Source organism: Scyliorhinus canicula, chromosome 12 (genome assembly GCF_902713615.1).
Source record: "Scyliorhinus canicula chromosome 12, sScyCan1.1, whole genome shotgun sequence".
In the NCBI taxonomy this organism is placed as follows: domain Eukaryota; kingdom Metazoa; phylum Chordata; class Chondrichthyes; order Carcharhiniformes; family Scyliorhinidae; genus Scyliorhinus; species Scyliorhinus canicula.
In genome coordinates, this window is record NC_052157.1 from 46,170,693 (window position 1) to 46,193,493 (window position 22,801).

The following is a 22,801-nucleotide window of genomic DNA, read 5'->3' on the forward strand; positions in this document are numbered from 1 at the left end:
CGGCAGGTGTGGCCGTATTTGTGGAGAAAGAAACAGTGTTAAGGGCCATAATTTCTGAGCTCCCCAGCATTGGATTTGGGGGGTACCGCAAAACTGCCGCTTCCGATGCTATGCTGCAGTCCCCCGCTGGTGGCGTTATCAAATTTTTCACCCCATGTTGATGGGTCCATGCAAAACCGTCATTTGCACAGATTTAAATATCATTAGCAATTTGGACATTTCATTCTCCATCTTCTGCGATGCCCTGCGCACTCTTAGGTGGACGTCTCGCGGGGACAAATTGGTGCAAGTATTTACAAGCAGGGTCTGGGCGCATGGCGGCCGAGGGAAGGAAGTGGCTAAAAAACTCAAAAAGCCTCAAAGCTACAGGGCTTGCTGGGAGGTGGCTGCCCAGCAGGGGGCAGTAGCGGGGAACAACTTGGTGCCAAGTCTGTGGTGTCCCTTTCGGGATTGGGGTGGCCTGGTTCTGACCACCACTGTTGGAGTATGTGGATTAAATGCACCCCTTTTGTGCTGCTTACAGGTCCTGGCTGTTCACATTGCTGAGCACTGCTGGAGTCCTTTGAATGCTCAGAGAGCCTCTGGTCATCTGGAAACCGACCCAGGCTGCCCCTCTGGATACCATCATACACCAGTTGTAACAACACCAAATACCTGCAGAAGGAAGTCTAATAATATTGAAAAATTACAGACCTGCGCTTTGAGCCTGAGATCTGCAATAAAGCAGTCAAGTGTTTCACTTGTTTTCCGGACTCTTCTGGAAAATATATCTTCCAAAAGTTTCATTTATCTGAAACTCACAATGCCTGTCAAACATTTTGATAACTTTACTATATTTCTTTGAGTCATCCTCATTCTCAAAATGGAATGAGTTGAAAATCTCTAGGGTTTGCGATCCAGGCATTGTTAAAAACAATGCAATTTTTTGCTGGTCTCTGGCCACTTTGTGGTCTAAGGCTGAGATATATAATTCAAACTGCTGTTTGAAATTTTTCCAGTTAACATCAACATTACCCGATGTCCGGAATTGCTTTGGATTCTGCAAACCCTCCATTTCTCTTTCACTGGGCAGGTTTCTTCCGGCGTTCTGGCATCCGTGAGGTAGTTGCGATCGGAGCCTGGTTGAGTTTTCTTTTCTTCTGTCTTTGCAAGTTTTTTTCGCACGGATATTTTTTTCTCTCACTAAACCTTTCTATATCACCTTAGCAACCAATACTGGTACCATGTGATGTTCTCTGTTTTCTTTGTAATGATGGCTTGGATGTGTAGTGTTCAACAAAGAACATCAAGCTATGTTAATTAACAAAGCTGATTTATCAACACTACTTTAAAATAGATTCAAATGTATTCCTAAGTACAAAGGTTCCTAAAATAAACTATGCTGTAACTATATCTACAGAGCTCTCAAATACACAAGTCTCTCACGCCTAAACGCCTTTGCCCCGAATCAAGGGTTGTCACGTGCTCCTACATGACTGCTCTTGAGCACCTCTTGGTGGTGAGCTGTATTTACATTAAATTGTTAATTCTTCATTCCCCATACAATATCACATTGTTACAGACACCTGCACTGTGGTCTTTGGAGCCCTCTCTGGTTCTGTGCCCTTCTCAGGACCGAGGCCTCACCAGTGACTCCTACCCCTCAGGATCATGAGCTGTCTCATCCCGGTGAGGCTGGCAGCACTGACTGCCTCAGCCAACAATTCTCACCCGTTAGTCACGCGGCGAGGGTGTCCCTCCTCTCCTCGCTAGCATGGAGCTGTGGGTCCACCTCAGTCTCCCGAACCTGGGGATAGGTCTTCTCTGAGCAATCTTCGTGGTTGCAGTGAGTGTGTGGAAAGTGGACACCAGCTGCCAGGCTCTTTAGCACTAATTATGGCCCAGCGGTTTCAACACCGGAAAATGGGGTGAGGGGCTTTGCGTCTGTGAGGCATTCAAGCAACTTTAAATATTGTGAAGACCCATTAAGGAGGCAACTACAGCTACAGCCTGAGTGTCCTATCAAACTCTCTCAGGATACAGCTATGCTGCAGCTTCTCTCATGACCTGACCTCCACATGATGGACATCAACAGCTGTGTTGCTCACCAGATAGTACCCCCGAAACCTGTGCACTGATGTCTTCTGAAGTGTTGGCTAGTGTAGACTTGAGAGATGAACAGACACTTCCAACACTGATGAAGGTTCAACTCAATTTTATTAACTACTTCTAACTAACTAACACACGATGACTGTGGGTCTAAATGATGCTAACTTAAACGAGAGACCTAAGCCTAGTCTGAACCAGTTGATTCTCTCAGCACGTGGTGTGAGTCTGTGCTGGGCTGAATAAGTTCCTGTTACACTGCGAGGCAGCACCCAGAATCAGCAGGAACCGTGGTGCCCCCTGCCTTTGTTGTGTGTGTATTCTAACTGGTGATTGGCTGCGGTGTTTGTACATGTTGATTGGTCCCTGTGTGTGTCCATCAGTGTGTCTCTGCACCATGATATACTGGTGTATATTATGACATCTTCCACTGAGATGTGTGTCTCTGCTCGGTGGAAGGTGCGGGTGAAAGCCGTGACTCACCAAAGTGGTCTCTTGGGTGGTCGGGGGTGTGGGGGGGGGGAGGGGGGGGGGGGTATGTCTCAGGATGGCCCGACTCAATCAGATGGCAATCCTGTAAGACAATGGACATGTGGTCAGTGACAGGGAAAGGTTAATTTTGTGGGACATCAATAACTCACTTGAGACAGTTTACCGGGTGAAGGGACAGTGGCTCTCACTTCTCTGGTGCAGGCCCTTCGTGCTGTCGGTCACTGCTCTCTCCTCAGGCAACCCCACATTCTCCAACACTCTTTCCTCGTCGGGGATGAGGACTCGGATCTCTGAGATTCCTCCCCCACCCCCGTCTTCACCCTTTCCCCATTATTAATGTTACATTCTCCTGCGGGAACAAAGAGAGGACATTGTAAGTCTCATGCTTGATGGGTCAGGGAAGTCTATAGCAGGTGGAATGTGTAGGCACCGCACATAGCCATGAAGGGGATGTTCTGGTGGATGCAAGGGTTTCTCAGGAACAAGCTTGAAGAGCAGGGGCGGGATTCTCCCCTACCCGGCGGGGAGGGGGGTCCCGGCATAGCGGAGTGGCGCCGACCATTCCGGCGTCGGGCCTCCCCAAAGGTGCGGAATTCTCCGCACCTTTAGGGGCCAAGCCCTCACATTGAGGGGCTAGGCCCGTGCCGGAGCGGTTGGCACCACGCCGACTGGCGCCAAAACCAGCAACAACAGCCTTTGACACCCGCCGCCTGGTGCCGGGGCTGGCCGAAAGGATTTCTCCGGTTCGCGTCAGCTGCCGCTGACGTCACCACCGGCACATGCATGCTGGGGGATTCTCTTCCGCCTCCGCCATGGTGGAAGCCGTGGCGGCAGCGGAAGAAAAAGAGTGCCCCCACGGCACTGACCTGCCCATCGATCGGTGGGCCCCGATCGCGGGCCTGGCCACCATGGGGGCACCCCTGGGGTCCGATCACCCCGCGCCCCCCCAGGACCCCGGGGGCCCGCAAGCGCCGCCGATCCCGCCGCCACCAGAGGTGGTTCAAACCATGGCAGCGGGAGAGGCCTCCCAGCGGCGAGTCTTCGGCCCATCGTGGGCCGGAGAATCGCCGCAGGGGGCTCGCCGATCGGTGGGGCATGATTCCCGCGGAGAATTTCTGCCACGGCGGGGGTGGGATTTGCAGCGGCCCCGGGCGATTCTCCGACCCTGCGGGGGGTCGGTGAATTTCGCCCCAGATGTTGGAAGGGTGTGAGGTGTCAGCCAGTGGACTGGGGGAGAAGAGGGGGAATTTGGGAGAAAGAACTGATGCCAGGAAAGATTTGTGCAACTCGTTGGAGGTCATTCACCTTCCGACATTGGATAGCGGTCCTCCTGGTCACGTTGCCCACACTCATTGCAGCTGTCACTGCCTCCCAGGCGGCTCTGCTGATCCTGCTGCTACTTCTCCGACCCCCTTGGGGGAACAGGATGCCCCGCCTCTCATCCACTACGTCGGGAAGCTTGGCCAGGATAGGCATCCCCAAAGCGAGGAGCAGGTCTGCGTGTTGCCATCTTCATTTCTTGACCGTAAGTGAGTGCTGCGGGAGTGTTTAATAGCTGCTGCCCCTCGTTGGCAGCGAGCAGCTGAAGCACGAGTGTGGTCAATCAGACGGTGACAGAGCCAGGCATGATGGGATTCATGTGGAGACTCATTTGATGTACCAAGTGCGGGATGAATGAAGGCCACGATCTCACCATCACAGCCGACGCAAAACAACCCGCCAAACTCGCCCAAAATGACACTGAGAATTTCTGGGGGTGAATTCCGCCCTTAGGGCTGGATTCTCCGCCGGCGGGATGCTCCGTTTTGCCGGCAGCCTAGGGTTTTCCCGACGGTGTAGGCCAGCCCAACAATGGGAAACCCAATTGACCAGCCTGCGTAACAGAGCGTCCCACCGGTGGGGTGAAACAGAAAGGTGGCGCGGCGTGGCGGAGAATCCAGCCCTTAGTCTGCCAAACAGAGAATCCCGCCCAGTTTCTGTTCACTCTCACTCTCACTACAGCTGCTGCCCCAATGGCTGACATTTGCCAGCATTTTCAGTTTTGTTTTAAGAGTGTTTGACAGGTAAGTTTGGAATGAATCTGCTGGTTAATTACATACAGGGATGCTCGTCATAGTCTTGGATAAACGATCAGGAGGACACGCCGCAGGACCAACGTCTTCCATAACCATGGCAACAGTGTCTCATCTCCACTGGATCTTCTTCTTTCTCTTCCCTCACCGAGTGTTCCCCTGAGGCAGATTTGTGTCTCTTTCCATATCTAGTCATTCCCGGAACAGGTCGCAAGGGGCTTATGGCTTGAGGGGCGCCACTCCACATCAAGCGTAGCTGACTGGGAGTCTCTCCCGCTCTTACCGTCAGCCATTATCACATTGGAAGGATTTTGACCGCATGGTGAATGCACCTTCCTTGGCCATCAAATCCTGGAGTGGGACGTGAACCCGGAGCTGCTGGCTCAGAGTCACGGGGCGGAATTCTCCGCTCCCCACGCCGGGTGGGAGAATTGCGGGAGGGCCGGCGACTCACGACACACCCCCCTGGCGCCCCCCGCGATTACCCCACCCCCGCTCGGAAGAATCGCTGCTCGCCATTTTTCATGGCGACCGGCGATTCTCCCGCCCGGATGGGCCAAACGGCCTGACGTTCCCGACCGGTTCACGACGGCGGCAACCACATTTGGTCGAAGCCGTCGTGAACATGGACGCCAAATGCTGGTTGAAAAATGAAAATCGCTTATTGTCACGAGTAGGCTTCAATGAAGTTACTATGAAAAGCCCCTAGTTGCCACATTCCGGCGCCTGTTCGGGGAGGCTGGTACGGGAATGAGGCTTGTGGGGGGTAGAGAGGGGAGTGAGCACCATGGCCGTGCTCGAGAGGGGACTGTGCCCACCGATCGTCGGACCGGCATCTCAAAATGACGCACACTTTCCCCTCTGCCGCCCCGCAAGATCAAGCCGCCACGTCTTGCGGGGCAGTGGAGGGGAAGACGGCAACCGCGCATGCGCGGGTTTGAGCCGTCAGCCGTCGTGACGTCAGCCGCACACGCGCGGGTTTGAGCCATCAGCCGTGTGACGTCAGCCGCGCATGCCCAGCCTGCGCATGTGCGACTAACGTCACTTAGGCGCTGCCGTCACGTCATTCTTGGCGCGCCGCCTTGTGCAAGCGTCAAGGCCCAGCAGCTGAGAGTTACGGAGCGTCGCTCCTAGCCCCCCGGGTGGGGGTGAATAAGGTGAGAGGAGCGGCCTCCGAGGCCGTCGTGAAACTTGGCCGAGTTCACGACGGCCTTCCCGATTTATCGCGGGAGCGGAGAATTCCGCCCACGGACACTGCCCACTGCACCACAATTATCCACAGGATGCACTTCAGCAACTCACCTAAATCTTCTTCGGCAACACTGTCCAAACTGTGACCTCTCCTGCCGAGAAAGATAAATAACAGGTGCATGGGAACACTACCACCTCAAAGTTCAGCCATCTATCATGCAAGTCAGACAAACTATTTAGCCTTGGACATCTATCGCCATTCCTTCATCCTCCCGAACAGCACTGTGCGCGCTCCTTCACATGCGGTTCAAGTAGAAAATCCAGCACAACCACCTCAAGGGCAATCAGAATGGATGATGAATGGTAGTTTTGCCAATGAGGCTGACATCTTGAAAACTGTTTTAAAATAAGGACAAGGAGCTCTCCTGCAGAGACAAGGAATGGTAGAGATTAGAGTCTTCTTCAGAATTCCAAGAGCAGGCAAACTGGCTGTCTCCATGTGTGAATAAATATGCACATGTGATGCAAGATACCTGAACACAAGGAAATGAATAGAAATAAACATTAATACAAATATGCGAATATGTCAATGACTTGGCCTGTAGTTAACATTACACGGAGCACGTTTGACTCGTGAATCAGTCGCATTTAGCTTTTAAGTTAATGAGATATTATGTGGCAGAAAATGTCAAAACATAGAGGCCCAGTTCATTAAAACACAATGGGGGATAATATCAGCTAGTAAAACTTTATAAGGTACATTAAAGTGCATTAAACCACATCATTGTTTATTCATGAAATGAATTTGAATACAGTCGCAATTCACCTTTCAGGCCATGGATGAATTACTGTCAGAGTTTCTCCTTTAGATGAAATCCCATGTGTGTTTCCTTTAACGACAGGCTGTTGAGGAATTTATTGAAAGCTGACACACATCCCACAACCTTGTCTTATGGACCAGGCCTTCGCTCATAAATATAACCATTGTTTAGAACAGACAGAAACATCTGAAAATAATCATCTGACGGTAACATATCTGATGACAGAATGTAGCAGATGAAGGGAGTCAGGTTAATTTATCAGTGTCAGATAACAGAGCAGGACAGATTTATTATCCATGTAGACTCCATTACTTTGCTCTGATATAATGAACACACCAAGTTCATGATGCTGTGGTTAGAGGAGGATAATAGAGACTCGCCTCTGCAGACATAAATAGAGACAGACTCGGGTGGGGCATATTTCACTTGGGTTCCTTCTTAATGCTCAGCCCTCGACTGACCTGTCCATTATCATCAGAACTTTTAGGTGGCGAGTGAACTGCTCATGGGCATTGACACCAAAACTAAGAGCCAGATTGAACAGGTTTCTGCAACCAAAATGCAGTTGTTATTTGATGATCAGTTGACCAAAATTAATTGGGATTATCAATGCTCTTCTGGAATGTGTAGTAGGTAGGCTGCTGATGGCATTGAAATATAACAGGTCTCTTGTGAGAACGAAGCACACATAGCGTCTAGGTGACGTAGACTTACACATAACACAATGGGAGAAGGAAACATTCAAAGTATTTTAGGTGCGGAACATGTTCATCCCATCTGATCAGGGAGGTGGTGGCATAGTGGTATTGTCACTGGACTGGTAATCCAGAGACTCAGGGTAATGACCCAGGTTCAGAATCCCACCACAGATGGTGGAAGTAAACTCAATAAATGAGGACTGTCAGAGGATATAGTTCAGTTGGAGACTTAGGCAGAGAGATGGCAGATAGAGTTTAATCAGGAAAAATGTGATGTATGCATTTTGGAAGGTCGAATGCAGGTGGGAAATATACAGTAAATGCCAGAACCCTTAAGTGTATTGACAGGCAGAGGGATCTGGGTGTACAGGTCCACAGGTCACTGAAATTGACAATGCAGGTGGAGAGGATAAATAAGAAGGCATACGGCATGCTTGCCTTCATCGGACAGGGCATGCAGTATAAAAATTAGCAAGTCATGCTGCAGCTGAATAGAACCTTAGTTAGGCCACACTTGGAATATAATGTTCAATTCAGGTCTCCACACTACCAGAAGGATGTGAATGCTTTGTAGAGAGAACAGATGAGGTTTGCCAGGATGTTGCCTGGTATGGAGGGCATTAGCTTTGAGGAAAGGTTGGATAAACTTGGTTTGTTCTCACTGGAAAAACAGAGGTAGAGGGGCGACCTGATAGAAGTCTACAGGATTATGAGGGGCATGGACAGAGTGGATAGTCAGAAGCTTTTTCTCAGGGTGGAAGAGTCAATTATTTTTTATTTTTTTTTAAATTTAGATTACCCAATTATTTTTTCCAATTAAGGGGCAATTTAGTGTGGCCAATCCACCTACTCTGCACATTTTTGGGTTGTGGGGGCGAAACCCACGCAGACACGGGGAGAATGTGCAAACTCCACACGGACAGTGACCCAGAGCCGGGATCGAACCTGGGACCTCAGCGCCGTGAGGCAGCTGTGCTAACCACTAGGCCACCGTGCTGCCCTAAGAGTCAATTATTAAGGGACATAGGTTAAGGTGTAAGGGGTAAATTTTAGAGATCTGCAATGGAAGCTTTTTATACAGAGGCCAATCAATGGGTGCCTGGAACTCACTGCCAGAGGAGGTGGTGGGCGCAGGTCCGATAGTGACGTTTAAGGGGCAAATACATGAATAGGATGGGAATTGAGGGATAGGGACCCTGGAAGTGTAGAAGATTTTAGTTCAGACGGGCAGCATGGCCTGCACAGACCTGGAGAGCTGAAGGGCCTGTTCCTGTGCTGTAATTTTCTTTGCTCTTCGTAGTTATTTCTTCTAAAATATCTAGAATTAAAAGTCGAATGATAACCATGAAATCATTATCAATTGGCGGAAAAGACCAACTGGTTCACTAATGTCCTTTCGGGAAGAAAATCTGCCATCCTTACCCGGTCTCGTCTACATGTGACTCCAGACCCACAGCAATATTATTATTATTATTATTATTATTATTATATGGTTGACTCTTAAATGCCCTCTGAAATGGCCTAGCAAGCCACTCAGTTGTATTCAATCACTATGAAAACTTAAAAAAGAAATGAAACCGTACGGACCACTCGGCATCGACCGAGGCACCGGAAACAACAATGGCAAACCCAGCCTGCCGACCCTGCAAAATCCTCCTTACTAACATCTGAGGGCTTGTGCCAAAGTTGGGAGAGCTGTCTCACAGGCTAGTTACGCAACAGCCTGACATAGTCATACTCACAGAATCATACCTTACAATGTCCCAGACACCACTATCACCATTCCTGGATATGTCCTGTCTCACCGGCAGGACAGATCCAGCAGCCGTGGCACCATAGTGGTATACTGTTGGGAAGGAGTACCCCTGGGAGTCCTCAATGTCGACTCTGGACCCCATGAAGCCTCATGGCTTCAGGTTAAACATAGGCAAGGAAACTTCCTGCAGATTACCACATACCGTCCACCATCAGCTGATGAATCAATACTCCTCCATGTTGAACACCACTTGGAGGAAGCACTGAAAATGACAAGGGTGCAGAATATAACCTGGGTGGGGACTCCAATGTCCATTAGCAAGAGTGGCTCAGTAGTACCACAACAGAATGAGCTGGCCGGGTCCTAAAGGAGATAACTGTTAGACTGGGACTGCAGCAGGTGGTGAGGGAACCATGAAGAGGGAAAAAGATACTTGACCTCACCCTCACCAACCTGCCTGCTGCAGATGCATCTGTCCATGACAGATTTGGTAAAAGTAACCACTGCACAGTCCTTGTGGAGACAAAATCCCATCTTTACATTAAGGGTACCCTCCATCATGCTGTGTGGCATTACCATCATGCTAAATGGGATAGGCTTTGAACAGATCTGGCAACTCAAGACTGGGCATCCATGAGGCGCTGTGGGCCATCAGCAGCAGCAGAATTGGGCTCACACACAATCTGCAACCTCATAGCCTGGCACGTCCCCCACTTTTCCATTCCCACCAAGCCAGGGGATTAACCCTGGTTCAAAGAGGAGTGCAGGGGAGCATTCATCACATACTACTATTTAACTCCAATGAGCATTTCTTGGATACCACCTTCCTGTGATTTTATAAATTTACAACTAATATTGAATAAAAATGAAATAAGACACATATCCACCTTTAATATATTGAAAATCTGTTCATACCTCCTGTCAACATTTTCCTGCGACAGAACTTACATGGAAACAGTTATCCTGATGTGCTATAATTGCACCGCCCACCAGTGGTGGTACTGTAGCTGAACATTACTCCTCACGTATAAATATTTCACTTGTTACACAACAGCATATCCTTCAATTCACTCTGAGTATTGCCATTTGAGTACAAGTATCTATATGAATTAAAAATCTTGCCTGTGCTGTGCACTTCTTGTAAGTGCTATGTTTACCTCCGTAATTGCTTTCCTCTCAACCCTCATTGATGACTCGATTATTTTCTTGAATCAACACATGACCTGACTCACCAAGTATATAGTCCGAGGAGAGTGTGTCAGAATTATAACTCGGCCCATCTGATGCATTTATCTTTGAGAGATGTTAACCCAGGAACTCTGGGGAAATATTTTCAGATGGTAAAAAGTGTCTCCTGCTCACCTAAAGTAAAGTCGCCAATAGTCCCAAATAACTTAGGCTACTTTCCCCTTTGAGGGGCAGAGCTGACTGGTAGTGATTTAACCTGAGGATCACCACACCTCAGACCAGCGCCGGCCCTAGGGTTGCTGGTGCCCCGGGCAAGCTGAACTTCGGCGCCCTTGGGGGGGGGGGGGGGGCCGAGAGGGGGGGCGGGGCCGAGAGGGGGGCGGGGCCGAGAGGGGGGGGCGAGAGGGGGGGGCCGAGAGGGGGGGGCCGAGAGGGGGGGGCGGGGCCGAGAGGGGGGGGCGGGGCCGAGAGGGGGGAAGGGCCGAGAGGGGGCGGGGGCGGGGCCGAGAGGGGGGGCCCGCGGCTGAGAGGGGGGGGGCCGAGAGGGGGGGGCGGGGCCGAGAGGGGGGGGCCGAAAGGGGGGGGGCTGGGGCCGAGAGGGGGGCGGGGCCGAGAGGGGGGTGGGGCCGAGAGGGGGGGGCCGAGAGAGGGGGCGCGGACCCGGGGGGGGGCCGAGAGGGGGGTCGGACCCGGGGGGGGGGACCCGAAGGGGGAGCGGGGGGGGCGGACCCGAGGGGGGGACGGACCCGAGGGGGGGGGGGGGCCGGCCTGGGGGAGGGCGGCCACCGCGCATGCGCTGGTTGGCACCGGCCCAACTGCGCATGCGCGGGACCCGAGTCTCTGGCGCCCCCTAGCACATGGCGCCCCGGGCGACTGCCCGAGTTGCCGGTGCCTTGAGCCGGCCCTGCCTCAGACGAGGGGCGAGGTTGAGAAGGTGGAGCTCTCATGAATAACTTCAGCCATCCCGCATTGTTAGCCTTGCTCCAGCATCACAAACCAGCTGTCCAGCCAACTGAGCCGACTGCTCACCGACTGCCACATTGGAATAATGAGTAGGGAATCCGGCTATTTATCCTGCTCCAGCGATCAATAAATCATGGCTGATCTGATTGTGCCCTTAACTCCATTTTCCTGTCTGCCCCCCTTGTCATCCTTGACCACCTTGGCAAGCAAAAGCCTGTCTTGAATAAATTTAATGGGTGGAATTTACCCATTAAATGCCACTCCTGCCAACGGGATCTTCCAGTGCCGCCGACGTCAATCGAATTTTGAACAGCTCGCCATGTTTTCTGGCCCCACCCCTATCGCATCAGGGCCTTAAAACTCCGCCCACCGACCCAGCCTCTACTGCTCTCTGAAGGAATGGATTCCAAACACTAATGACCCTCTGAGGTTCCTCTGCACCTCCATCATAAATGGGAAATTTTGAAACTGTGCCCCCAGTTCTACATTCTCCCATGAGAAGGAAACATCCTCTCAGCATCTACCCTGTCAAGCCCCCTCAGAATCCTATCTGTTTCAATAAGACTCTCATGTATTGTACTCGCAGGATAAAAGAATGGAAATGCTGAAGCTTGCGGAGTTGAACGCAACAATCAACAGAGGTTTATTGAATGGTTGTGAACTGTGCAAAGGTTTAATCCAGCCTGCAAAGTAGCCGACGATGTCACAGGCTATCATGTGACTGAGCTCTTAAAGTGACCATGCAACAACATAACAACAACCCACATATAAATAACAAAGATCACCTGCCTTTCTTTGCTTTAACAAAGGGTCATCTGGACTTGAAACATTATCTCTTTTCTCTCCCTACAGATGCTGCCAGACCTGCTGAGATTTTCCAGCATTTTCTCTTTGGTTTCAGATTCCAGCATCCGCGGTAATTTGCTTTTATTACCTCCCTTTCTTTTGACTGCAACGTGTATAGACCCAAATCGTTCAACCTCTCCTCACAAAACAACACCTCCATCTCCAGAATTAGCCTTGTGGATTTCCTCTGAGTTGCCTCCTGTCATAGCCCCCAGGAGGTCCATGGGGAAACAACCATTGATGTCCCCGTGGGACCCGTGGAGGACGGGCCGCCCAAGTAGAGGGCGGAGGCCAACCACCTGGGGCTCGTTAAGGTAGGGGAGAAAAGCAGGCCCAACTCAGGGCCTGGTCGGACCGATCCTGACAGCGAGGTTTGCACCGGAGTGAGATGCAGTGCCAAGCATATAATTGTAAATAAATGTAAATAAATTCATCTTTGTTGGCGACACCTTCCTTGTGGTGTTTTATACCTCCAATGGGAGTATGTCCCAGATCTTTATGCAAGGTGACCAAAATTGCACCCAGTGCTCAAGATGCAGTCTGACAAATGTTCTGTGTGGTTGCAGCAAGTATTCCTTACTCTTATACTCCATTTATAACTTCAGTGGATGATCTGCAAGGATCCTGGAAATACAAAGTAGACGGAATTTAAGGTTTATGCCAAGGATCTTACAGCTCATTTACTGAAGCTCAGGTAGATTATTGGGAACCAGCCCCATGGAAATAATTTTCCTCCACTTGCATGGTCAGGTGGATGTTAAAGATCTGAGCAAGGAGGTCTCCTCCTCTCCGAGTTGACCTTCAAAACACACCCTGGCATAACAAAGTCGAGGTGAGCTGGCCTTTGGACTCAGCACTGTTTCTGGTCCATTTCCTCATATTGAATGGCCGCTGTGGTTCCTACGGAGCTCAGGGGTGCGGAGGTCAATTGCAGGGCATTTACCATCCATCAGGCCACAAAGGTGATTGATGCAGGTAGGGCAGCGGATGTTGTCTATATGAACTTCAGTAAGGCCTTTGAAAAGGTCCCTCATGGCAGATGGGTACAAAAGGTGAAGTCACACAGGATCAGAGGTGAGCTGGCAAGATGGCTACAGAACTGGCGAGGTCATAGAAGGCAGAGAGTAGCAATGGAAGGGTGCTTTTCCGATTGGAGGGCTGTGACTAGTAGTGTACTGCAGGGATCAGTGCTGGGACCTTTGCTGTTCGTAGTATGTATAAATGATTTGGAGGAAAATGTAACTGGTCTGATTAGTAAGTTTGCAGACGACACAAAGGTTGGTGGAATTGCGGATAGCGATGAGGACTGTCAGAGGATACAGCAGGATTTAGATTGTTTGGAGACTTGGGCGGAGAGATGGCAGACGGTGTTTCATCCGGACAAATGTGAGGTAATGCATTTTGGAAGGTCTGATACAGGTAGGGAATATATAGTGAATGGTAGAACCCTCACGAGTATTGACAGTCAGAGAGATCTTAGTGTACAGGTCCACAGGTCACTGAAAGGGGCAACACAGGTGGAGAAGGTAGTCAAGAAGGCATACGGCATGCTTGCCTTCATTGGCCGGGGCATTGAGTATAAAAATTGGCAAGTCATGTTGCAGCTGAATAGAACCTTAGTTAGGCCACACTGGGAGTATAGTGTTCAATTCTGGTCGCCACACTACCAGAAGGATGTGGAGGCTTTAGAGAGGGTGCAGAAGAGAATTACCAGTTGACTGGTATGGAGGGCATTAGCTATGAGGAGAGGTTGAATAAACTTGGTTTGTTCTCACTGGAACGACGGAGGTTGAGGGGCAACCTGATAGAGGTCTACAAAATTTTGAGTGGCATAGACAGAGTGGATAGTTAAAGGCTTTTCCCCAGGGTAGAGGGGTCAATTACTAGGGGGCATAGGTTTAAGGTGTGAGGGGCAAGATTTAGAGTAGATGTGCGAGGTAAGCTTTTTACACAGAGGGTAGTGGGTGCCTGGAACTCGCTGCCGGAGAAGGTGGTGGAAGCAGGGACGATCGTGACCTTTAAGAGACATCTTGATAAATACATGAATGGGATGGGAATAGAGGGATACGGACCCCGGAAGTGTAGAAGATTTTAGTTTAGATGGGCAGCATGGTCAGCGCAGGCTTAGAGGGCCGAAGGGCCTGTTCCTGTGCTGTACTTTTCTTTGTTCTTTGTTCTTTGTTATCAAGCGAAAATTGGCCGAGGCAGGAGAAGTAGAGGAACCACACAACCTTTCACAAAGTAAACCATGCCAAGGCATTTCATAGGAGGGCTAATCATTGAAAGAAAAAAAGAGTAAGTATAAAGTAAGCAAAGTAGCAGAAATCTGCACATTTCCGTTTAAACAGAGGTGGGTGTGTGGGGGAGGGATGTTCAAGCTACCTGAATATGCTCAGGGACAAAACAGTCAAAAATATATTTTGAGAAGCCTGAGAGTCTCAATTTCAAGTAACTCACATCCTGACTCCCAAAGCCTGTTCACCTACAAGGCACAAGGCAGGAATGTGATGGAATATTCTACACTTGCCTGGATGAGTGCAGCCCCAACGACACTTAAGAAGCTCAATACCCTCCACAACAAGTCAGCCACTTGATTGACATCCCACCCACAAACATTTGCTCCCTCCACCACCAATGCACAATGGCAGCCGTGTGTACCATCTATAAGACGCATTGCAGGAACTCACCAAGGTTCCTTAGGCAGCACCTTCCAAACCCACAACCACTACCATCGAGAAGAACATGGGCAGCAGAAACATGGGAACACCACCACCTGGGGGTTCCCCCACAGGCCACTCACCATCCTGATTTGCAACTTTGTGCGTGATTCAGGGGAAAATTTCTAACTGTCTTCTGGGACGCGTATGGAGCATGTTTCTCAGCGGCTGCGTTAGCACGAACACGGCCTTTCTGCCAAAAATGAGTCCCCACGAGCTTCTTGCCATTATTGGCTGCCTTGCCATCTGATTCGGCTGACTCAAGCGTCAGTGTCTCACCACTAACAAGAGGGAGCTGACTTTAAAACGCTCCCTTACCACGCACTCCCAGTCAGCACACAAGCATGGCAGTGCGCAGACCTACTGCTCGATTTGGGGTTGCTGACCTGGCCAGGCTCCCCGACACTGTGAGTGCAAGATGAGAAATGCTGTTCCCCCGAGGTGGGGGTCAAAGAACCAGCAGCAGGGTCAGCAATGCCGCCTGGGAGGCAGTGGCAGTTCGGGCAGCATGGACCGGGTAGGACCGCCGCCCAATGTCAGAAGAAGACCAACGACATCCACCGAGCTGCAAGGGTAAATTATCACCTCTCTCCTGGCATCCATCACCTGCCACCCCTCAAATTCCAAATCTCCCAACCCCCCGTCGCTGATCACTGGCTGATGCCTTGCACCCTCACCAAATCCGATCTGGGTGCTTGCTTCTCAGAACTCACTGGCACCCACAGCACAACCCCTCCATGTTCAGCTGCAGCACCCACAAATGCCACCTGCTATCGATCCCCCACTGACTTATCAAGCATGTGATTCACAATGCCCTCTCTATGTCCCCACACACAAAAATGGCCCATAAGCGGGAAAGGGCCAAGACGGGGGCAAGGCAGAGTCCCAAAGATGCGAGGCCTTATTCCCAATGAAGAATGGGCCCTGGAGAGCGCTGGGTTGACCGAGGAGAGAGCAGTCACTGACAGCGAGGTCAGCCTGTGCCACAGAGGAGAGGATCATTGCCCCTTCATCCAGATGGCCTTTCTCAAGTGAGTAGTTCATGTCAGACAAAATGATCCTTCCTTCTCACTGACCACATGTCTATTGTTTTGCAGGATCTCCATCTGATGAGGCCAGGCCATCTGGAGTCAGTCCCACCCCACCACCGCCCAAGAGACCACCTCGGAGGAGAGTTCTCAGGAGATCACCAGCGATGCATCACAGCTATCACTGGACCTTCTACCAGCACAGAGACACACAAACCTCGGTGGGCGACATTCGTGGTCTGGTTTCTGGGGCACAATGTGGTGAGCACCACACAGTTGCTGATTCACATTAGGTGGTGGCAGAAACGTCCAAGGAAGACACCAGTCAGCGATCTGCTGGATTCCAGGACTCAGCTGGGTCTCAGTCAGATGCTGAGCCTCTGGACAAGATTCTTCCAGAGCTGATGCTGATGATAGGCCACAGCAGTGACATTCAAGAGGGGATGTCAGGTATATTACAGCTGGGGCAGCACGGTGGCATATTAATTAGCACTGTTGCCTCACGGCACCGAGGACCTGGGATCGATCCTGGTCCCAGGTCACTGTCCGTGTGGAGATTGCACATTTTCCCAATGCCTGCGTGGGTCTCACCCCCACAACCCAAAGATGTGTAAGGCAGGTGGATTGGCCATACTAGTTATAGGCAGCACTCATCATTCCAGCAACAAAAGCATCATCAATCTGCAAAAACATTTCCTCAACGGCGTCATCAGGTGGCCCATTTGGATCAATGGCACGCACCAGGTCACACAACGTCTTCTTGCTTCAAACTGGATTGCCTTCTGGACTCATACGTCCCCCTGAGCCTGGTATACCAGGATCCAGGTATCTTAGAACAAATTCTCCTTCTTTCCAGATACAGAAAAGGAAGGAAACAGGAACAACAGTCTCCAGGCATTTGCAGCCAGCAGCAGGAGCAAGCAGCAAACACAACCTGCAGCTGTGAAGTGCTCTCGCAACGAACAAGGCTAATTCCCCATTTGAAATAACCTTCAGCTGTGAAGCTAGAGGCTGCTCACAGTCACAGGGAGTGAAATTGACTTTCAGCATCAAAGCCACAGTAGGGCTGTGTCCTGGATATGTTTGGTAGGGCAAACAAGCTGCAGCTGTGGTTTCCCCTATTATAGGCCTCCACAATATTTAAATATGGCTTGGAGGCCTTACATATGCAAAGCCACCCCCCCCCCCCCCCCCCCATCAGCCCAGGGATGACCCCAGACCTGGAACGCTTCAGCCCTCCCGACCAAGTCCAAACCCCGTAAAGGGTTCCCCTACCCCACGCCCCTCCCTTGAGCACTGGAGCAGCAGCTCTGGTCCCCTTGATCAGCATGCTGGAAAATGGAAATGGGTACTCACCTCCTCATGTCCCCTCGGAAGCCATTGTGGGAGATTCACGTTTTGGAAAAGGAGTACTGAACAACACCGACGGGACCTCTCGCTGGCAACTCGGGTAACTCCCAGGAGGCCGCTGCATTTGACTTCAATCTCGCTAATGAGGTTGAAATGAATGCAAATGAGGGTTAATGACGCCCCCGCCATCTTCGGACAAGATCTAGAACTGTCCACGCCAGACGCAACACTAAGGTTGAATCACACCCTATATCGCTATTCCTTCACTGTCGCTGGGTCAAAATCCTGGAACTCCCTCCCTAACAGCACTCTGGGTGCACCTACAGCTCAGGGACTGCATCCATTCAAGAAGGTAGTTCACCACCACCTTCTCTAGGGCTATTAAGAATGGGCAAAAATGCTGGTCTAGCAACAGCGATCCCCGTATCCTTTGATAAATTGGAACATAATTAATAGTTTGGCATGATTTAAATTTTGGAACTTTGATTCAGTGAATCCATCAGTCTGATAATTCAGCCAATTTACATATTTACAAATAATCCAAGACTAAATTGATTGATAATGTTCTGGGGAAAAGAAACAGCAACTGAAAATCCAGCTGAATGAAAGACTAGGGTTACCATTGCAAGTAAGATGTATTAAGGATGCAATTTTCCAGGTTGGAATTAATGTCTAAAAACAATTACATTAAGTCAAAACTCTTTCTGTATTCTGACACAAGTCTAAAGGAATGTTTATAAACTGAATTAAAGGCAGAGAAATGTGTCTGGGCAAACCCCCAATTTATTATTTTTAGTAAGCTAGTTGTGCCTTCTCAATCTCACTCAGATAACGACAGCACTAAACCGTAGTTAATAAGTGCTCATTCTTTGCTTTCAGCTTTCAGATTCAATAGGGATGCATCATAAATGAGTGTGGGGGTTGGAGCTGTAACTGGATAACCCATTTGTAACTTCAAACCTTGGCTGAAGGCCTCCCGAGCCAAAATATGTTTCCCCATGTGTTCTTCACGCAAATTTGCTTTCCTGATCTGAACTCAGAGAGACTGGGAATGATCTGTGACTGGCATTGCACGCGTTCCTGGGACTTTACAATGTTCTTCATTGCAATTCAGCTAGAGAATTCTCTGTATTAAATTAGAGTGGAGAACGAGCCAACAAGCTGAAAATATATTTCATAAAAAGGTGGAATCAAATCAGCAGACTCTCATTGATTTTCTTTCCCTCCCTCAAAGACTGCCATTGTGAATGGTAATGAGGAATGAGATGCTGCTACTTATAGAGCAACGGTGGGTGATGAAATCTTGAGACCTTTGGGCCAAGATTCTTCGACCCCACGCCGGGGGTGGAGGAAAGGAGAGGAAAGAGGCAAAGGGGAAAGGAGACAGAAGGAGAGGAGAGGGGAGAGAAGGGAGTGGGACGAGGAGAAGAGGAGAGAGGGGAAGAGGACGAAGTGAAAGTGAGGCAAGGGAAAGAGGGGAGGAAAAGGGAGGAGAGGGAAAGGGAGAAGAGGGAAGAAGAGTGAAGGGGAGGAGAGGAAAGGAGAGGGAGGGGAGCAGAGGGAAGAGCAGGAGAGGGAAAGGGAGGTGAGGGAAAGGGGGGAAGGGAGGAGAGGGAAGGAAGAGAGGGAATAAAAAGATGGAAAGGGGAGAGATGGCAAGAGGAGTGGGAAAGAGATGTGAGGGAAAGAGAGGTGATGGGAGGAGAGACGGAGGGAAGGGGAGGAGAAGGGGGAAAGGGAGGAGAGGGGAGGGGAGGAGGAGGGAAGGGGAGAAGAGGGGAAGGGAGGAGAGGGAAGGGGATGAGAGAGATGGGGAGGTGAGGTAAAGGGAGGTGAGGGAAAAGGAGAAGAGGGAAATGAGGAGTGGGAAAGGGAGGAGATGGAAAGGGAAGAGAAGGAAAAGGAGGGGAAGTGAGGAAAGAAGAGGGGATGGAGACGAGTGCTAAAAGAAATTCAATTTTGGGATTAACATAGCAAAAAGAAAATCAGTGTGAAAAATAATTTCTTCACATTTTTGTCAAACATTTACTCAAGAAAATAGATGTTTGCTCCTAAAAGTGATAAATGACCACAGAAACACTCGTGCTTCCTCCATACTCTTCCGTGACCAGTTAGTTTGCTTCTCTCATTGACTGCAGCTACTAGGCTTGGCGCAGTGAGGTAACATTCATTACCTCACCAGCTCCTGCCTGTCACATTCAGGATACTCCTTTGTTGCGGACCCTGCTCAGAGCGTTGCTCCTCCATTTCCCTGGTGTTGAGAGGCTGTAGATAGCCGATGTTCTGAAAATTCCCCCTGTAGTTGTCAGCTGAACTGGCCAATCGACTGTCAGCACACTGAGCTCAGGATGGAGACCAAAATACTTTCATTGGACGTGCGGTGCAAAGTTAGTTTAGGAACAGATGTTAAAACTTAAGACCTGACACTCAAAATACTTCCAGCACCTTTGTGTGCATTGACTGCTGCACGCTTAGTGCAAGGAGCAATATAGTAAAAGCTGAAAATTCCAGACCTGATATTCACCCCTAAACACTCACATTAAAGTATTTTGTTTCTGTTCATTTAAGAATGACTGGATATTTACAGACCTCCACAATAGAACAGTACAGCACAGAACAGGCCCTTCGGCCCTCGATGTTGTGCCGAGCAATGATCACCCTACTTAAACCCACGTAACCTGTATACCCGTAACCCAAGAATCTCCCCATTAACCTTACACTACGGGCAATTTAGCATGGCCAATCCACCTAACCCGCACATCTTTGGACTGTGGGAGGAAACCGGAGCACCCGGAGGAAACCCACGCACACACAGGGAGGACGTGCAGACTCCACACAGACAGTGACCCAGCCGGGAATCGAACCTGGGACCCTGGAGCTGTGAAGCATTGATGCTAACCACCATGCTACCCCTTTTCTTGATTGGTCGTGACAGGTCCCAACAAACTCTGCCCCCATTTTATACTGGAGGCAAATCTCATTCGGAGTGCCAGCGTTTAAAAAATATTTGTAATGTTTTCACAGAGAAAATTGACCCAATGAATTCAACAAAACATTTCAGAATGAAAGCCAAATACTGTGAAGGCTGAAGGTGCTGGATAAACTCAACAGAACTGGCAGCATCTGTGGAGAGAGAAGAAGAGTTAATTCAAGTTTGGAAGACGTGTCATATTGACCTCTAAACACTTTTCTCCGACAACAGATGCTGCCAGACCTGCTGCGTTTTTCCAGAACATTTTTCTTATAGAATTTACAGTGCAGAAGGAGGCCATTCGGCCCATTGAGCCTACACCGGCCCCTGAAAGAGGACCCTACCTAAGCCCACACCACCACCCTATCCCCATAACCCAGCAACCCCACCTAACCTTTGGACACAATGGGGCATTTTAGCGTGACCAATCCACCTAACCCGCACATCGTTGTACTGTGGGAGGAAACCGGAGCACTCGGAGGAAACCCACGCACACACGGGGAGAACGTGCAGACTCCGCACAGGCAGTGACCCAAGCCGGGAATCGAACCTGGGACCCTGGAGTTGTGAAGTAACAGTGCTACCATACTGCCCCCTTTCTTAGGACGTCTTAGAATCCCTATTGAGTAAGTCACATCCTTGATTCTGAATTGACCCGCCTACTTTGCAGTTAACTGAAAGTTAAACATGCATAATTCATCCCAAAGATGATAATTTGTAAAACAAAAAGGAACTACGAGCTATAAAGTTTAAATACAGGGCTATTTTTCTCTTCCTGGACCTGGGACTATTCAACTACCTGAACTAATATCAGATATTGAGCAGAATTGTACATGGTGCAGCCACCTCCAAACACAATTTTCACTGGATAAGCGATTCAACAAAAGCAGCCACAGGAACAAAAAAAATCTGCCCTTGACATTGGTATATGCACTCGAACAACGGTCCCAATGGTTTTTAAACGTCAGCCCTTATCTAACAGCCAGGCCTTCATTGAAGGCCTCAGAATGACTGCCGCAGAGAAAGGGGTCTCAACAATATTCAAATTGCTTGTTGAGTGAGGTTCACCTTTAATCTCGTTTCTCAGGTATTTCAATTTACTCTTCACGACAACTTGACGGCCTTTTGTCTGGTCAAACTTGAGTACGAGTAATTTGACTTTATGGTTGCCGCCCCACAGCCTGAAATGACATTAGCCATGAGTGCATTGGAGAGAGAGAGACACTGGCAGAATGGAACCCACTGATAGAGGGAGGCAGCTGTGGAAATCACTGAAAGAGGCAGCAAATTTCTTTGTCCTGTCTCAACCTGGAATGCAACGAAAGCTGGAACAGTTTCATTTGGAAAAGCAAGAGTGACCCCTAGTGCATCAAATACTTGCGGCCTCACAACACCCAGAAGCTTCTGCTTTACAAACTCTGATCCAAAACATTTGAAATCAAATGATCTGATATTTCAACATATATTAACATTGAAGTCCTATTTAATTCAATTGTTGGATAATTCATTTTTTAACTGCAATAGCCCACAACAACAACTTACATTTGTAAAACACCTTTAACCTAAGTCCACTGAGTCCATAGAATCTCCACAGCGCAAAAGGTGGTCTTTTGCCGATCGAGTCTGCACTGACCCTCTAAAAAAGCACCCTACATAGGCCCACTACCCCGCCCTTGCCCTGTGATTCAACTTGACCTGCACATCTCTGGACACTAAGGGGCAATTTATCATGGCCAATCCACCTAACCTGCCCATCTTTGGACTGTGGAAGGAAACCGGAGCTCTCGGAGCAAACCACAAGGAGAAATTGCAAACTCCGCGCAGTCACCCAAAGCTAGAACCGAACCGGGCCGGGTCCATGGCGCTGTGGGGCAGCAGTGCTAACCACTGTGTCACCATGTCGCCCTCAAATATCCCAACACTCTTCACAAGTCATAATATTGACACAGAGGCGAGGAAAGTGACATGTCAATAGGTGACCAACTACTTGGCAAAGAGGTAGGTGTGAAGGAGCATCGAGAGACAGGCAGCAAGGCTCAGAGAGTGAATTGCAGAGCTAAGTCCGAGGCCAGGCGTACAAAAGAGGTCAGAACTGGAGGAAAGCAGATACCTCATGGAGTTGTATGGCTGGAGGTGGTCACACAGAAAGAGATTGGCCTTGGAGACCATGGAGGGATTCAAATACAAAATTGAGAAGTTTAAAATCGAGGTGCCAGTGCAGGTGGATGAGAGTAGAGGGGTTGGGATGAGTTTAAATTGTTAGGAATTGGCTCAATTGTGCTTCATATTTGGATACATTTTGGTTGAAGTGGTGAATATTCCTTTGTGACAATAAATGTGAAATTGAGAAGAAAAAAAATGACACTTTTTCCCAGAAGGTGACTGGGATGCTGTCATGCTGAAACTCACCTCAACAGTTATCTCAGCTGCTCGACCCCAGAAATTGGCTCAAATAGTTTGGACACAAATGCTGCCTAGGTTATAAGACTGGCGTCATTTATACTATAAATAACAAGCCTCAATATCTGAAAGGTATTAATAGAAATCTGTTAAGTGTGCTTGCAATTCTAAACCAACCATTTTTTTGAAGGCGTGATATTTTCATTCTCTGAGGACAAATGAA